The sequence below is a fragment of the Zingiber officinale genome, chromosome 3A (genome assembly GCF_018446385.1).
Source record: "Zingiber officinale cultivar Zhangliang chromosome 3A, Zo_v1.1, whole genome shotgun sequence".
Classification (NCBI taxonomy): Eukaryota; Viridiplantae; Streptophyta; class Magnoliopsida; order Zingiberales; family Zingiberaceae; genus Zingiber; species Zingiber officinale.
The window spans coordinates 130,340,308-130,344,200 of NC_055990.1; positions in this window are offsets into that span (position 1 = coordinate 130,340,308).

The window sequence follows — 3,893 nt, forward strand, 5'->3', positions numbered from 1 at the left end:
AAGTTACAACTCGGATGAACAGTGTCCGAGGCGCCTCCATGGAGCTTGGAGGCGCCTCGGGTGCGAGCTAGGAAAAGGCCAGCGCAGCAGACTGGAGGCGCCTTGAATAGAGTTCAAGGCGCCTTGGACCGGAGGTTGAAGGCGCCTTGGATAGGCTGAAGGCACCTTGAACCAGATAGAGTTCGACCAGGTCCGTGCTGATCCACGCGGGTGACTCGGCTCGTTCAAGGCGCCTTAGTGAACAGTATAAGGCGCCTTGAACCCCCTTTATAAGGGGTCTCGACCAGCAGCTTCAAATAACTTACAAGCGATCTTTCTGCTACAAGCTGCTCACGAGACGATTCCGAAGTGCTGCTACGAGACACCGACGACCCGGAGCTCCGAATTTTCAGATTACGATATTGTCGTCGGTATAATTAATTGTTGTCATTTATTGTACTTCAAATTGTAATCATTATCGAGCTTATAGTTGTTGCCCACCGAAAGCGATCAAGGATCGCGGGCCTTCGAGTAGGAGTCGATCAAGGCTCCGAACGAAGTAAAATCGACCTGTCTCTGTGTGATTATTTCTTTTATTCCGCTGCGTATTTAACTCCGATAGTTTTCCGATACGAACGAGTTCGCCACGAGCGCTATTCACCCCCCCCCCCTCTAGCGCGTCTCGATCCAACATTAGGTGGTCCTCGTCTCAAAAGATCGTTGCCCACACAACGTTCGAGATTAGAAGAGGAATACGGTAGAAGATCTAGAGGTCATTATTCACAAAGAAAGGTATAACTAATAATAGTTTTCCGCATCATGTTAGTTTTTGTTTCTTTGTAAAAATACCAAATACAAGAGGCATGCGATTCTAGTTTTTCGAATTAGTTTTCGAAGTTGTGTTCTTTTGTTTTTTCTTTTCCTTGTGATTTGATTGTTCTTAGTGGTTTACCTAGGGTTACTATGGGAAGGTTAAATATTTAATTTCCTTAAAAGGCTTTGTCTAGTCGGTGGTGGTTGCTCCCATATCCAAGAAGGTCATGTGCCTCGCCATGCAGTACTGGAAGCCGATTTTGGAAATAGATATTTAATTTTCTTCGTGACCTAGGTGATTTGGATCGAACGTGTTAAGTTCTGCAGGAGATCCAAGTCTAAACCTAAAAGAACAAATAAATTAAACTTAGGATCAAACGTGTTAAGTTCCGCAGACGATCCAAGTTTAATTTAAAAGAACACATGGTAGCTAGTAAAATGTTCAGACCTTTGTATAAAATTTTTGTACAGTGGAACCGATAGGTTTTCCGAGTAGCAACCAACATTCAGTTAGTGACAAACAGTTGCTTGGTTAGACCAAGGAGTATAACCTATGCTAGTCTCATAGAATTAATGATGTTTGAACACATCAATTTGTTGACTAGGAAAGATTTCAATATATTCATAATTACATATGTAGAGATGCTCACTAATCATGACTTAATTATAAATTCTCTCATGCTATGAATCGTATTACGGATATTCAGTACATGAGTTTAAGATCCAAGCAAATACATATAAAATATGCACTCAAATAGTGAATATTTATTTATCCAATAAATAAGAACAAATCATAAGGTGATTATCTTAGGACACCTTTTAAATATAACAGGAACACCTATTCTTTGGTGCTCCCGATTGCGACCTTATGGAGGAGGATCATAAATTGGCTTATATGGAAAAGTAGATGTTTATCTACAAAAGAATGTTATGAGTATTTAGGTGTGTTGGTGGAATCAACCTTAAGTCAATGTTGATCAAGTTGACCAAGCTCAATTTGACTCGAGCTTGGGTTATGATGTTTAATCAATATATAAGAGAGAAGTCAAGTAGGTCAAGATTGACTGGATACTTGACAATGTCGAAAGTCCAATGGGAAGTTGGCAGGAGGAAAGTCCAAGCGGGTCAAGGAGAATTGGGCACTTATTGATTAGAAGTCCAATGGAAAGTTGGCAAGAGGAAAGTCTAAGTGGGTCAAGGAGGTCCAGACACTTAGTGATCGGAAGTCCAACAGAAAGTTGGCAAGAGGAAAGTCTAAGTGGATCATGGAGGACCAGACACTTGGCAAGGATGAGAAGTCTAAATGCGTCACGGAGGACCGGATACTTAGCACAAGAGAAAAGTCTAAGTAAGTCATGAAAAATCAGACACTTAGCATGGACAAGAATCTAAGTGGGTCACGGAGGACCGGACACTTATCACAAGAGGAAAGTCAAAGTGGGTCAAAGGTTGATCATACACTTGGTGATAAAAAAATCCAATAGAAAGTTGGTAAGAGTAAAGTCCAAATGGGTCAAAAGTTGACTAAACACTTGGTGATCAAATGTGTAACGAAAAATTGGTAAGAGAAAAGTCCAAGTAGATCAAAGGTTGATCGGACATTTGGTGAGAAGTCCCAATAGGTCAAGGTTGATTAGATATTGTAGGATCGAGAAAAGCACTAGAGGGGGTGAATAGCGTATCACGTTTTCATAGTTTTCGAAAAATACATAGCGGAATAACAAAAATCAACATAACAAAAAAACTTTTCTTTTTTATTTGGTTTACAGCCTTGCAACTTCTAGTTCAAGGTCCACGATCGTTGATCATTTTCATTGGGAAATTCACTAATGATATTTTTCTAAAAATAAAAAGAGGTTTGTCTTTACAAGAGATAGGAACCGGTAACATGTTTACTGACCCTTTTAAAACTGAGTACGAAAGACAAAGTAAAATTACAACAATATCGACAATAATAATTGGGAGATTAAGCACTGTTTTTAAAGTAGCACGTCATCGCAACATTGGATCTTTAGCACAGAATGGAAGCAGAGAGGCATCGTAAAAATTGATGCGTTGAGCTGTTGGTCGAAGGTGCTTATATAGGGCATTCCGGGCACTTGGACTCGACCTCATCTAATCTAATGCAGTTGCGCTTTATCTTATGATAAGCCTCCTATTCCAAGTGCCTGGAGGGTTTCAAGGTGCCTAGACTTTTCAAGCATCTAGAACATATCCATGCTCTAAGAACCTTTCAGTGCCTAGAAACTTTTTCACGCATCTGGAACTTCATCCAGGCCATTTGCTTTGGCTGCCTCTGGTTTACGTGCCTACATCATAGAGTTAGCACACACACATAATCTCATGAAAGATAACTTTGACAGTATTACAATTGTTTAGTCCTGACTTTTAGATTTCTTGTAAAACTCTAGGTTAGACTGACACCTATCATTCCCTCTATGGGGAACCCGCGTCCTTACCCATTGCTCTTAGGAGAGTTTATCTCATGCCAAACATATAGTCCTCCAAGTCTATTTGGACTTTTACTCAGCATCCGATTTTGACCCCAAGTCTTCCTCTGATGTCTAGTCCTCACTGACCCATCGACCTGCTAGATGCCCGGACCTCTGACCTGCCTAGACTTTCTGCTTGGTGTCCTTGATCTGTTAAGACTTCTCCCTAGTATCCGGTTCATCTAACCTACTAGGGCTTTCAGTTATCTAGTATCTGATCAATTTGACCTATTAGAGATTTTACCTAATTAGTTTCACTAGGACTTTTCCTTTGCCTAGACTTACTAGGACTTTTACCTGGACACTTGATCAACTTCATTAGATCACTCATCAGCTTATCTTTGAACCTTCCTAACATCAAAACTAGTTTGATTATTTGGTGCTCCCTGTACCAACAATCTCTTTCTTTTTAATTATGACAATTTGGTTCAAAGTTAAATAAACATAAAATAATAAGTAGGAATTACAATAACTTTCAAAATGCTTCCCCTTAATTTAATCTCTCCCTTTGAGATTAACATCTTAAGGTTTTTTAAAAGCTAAGGTTAAAACTTAACTTTTAACCAATCCCTTCTATCCTTTGACATATATCAAAATATAACAGGGTGA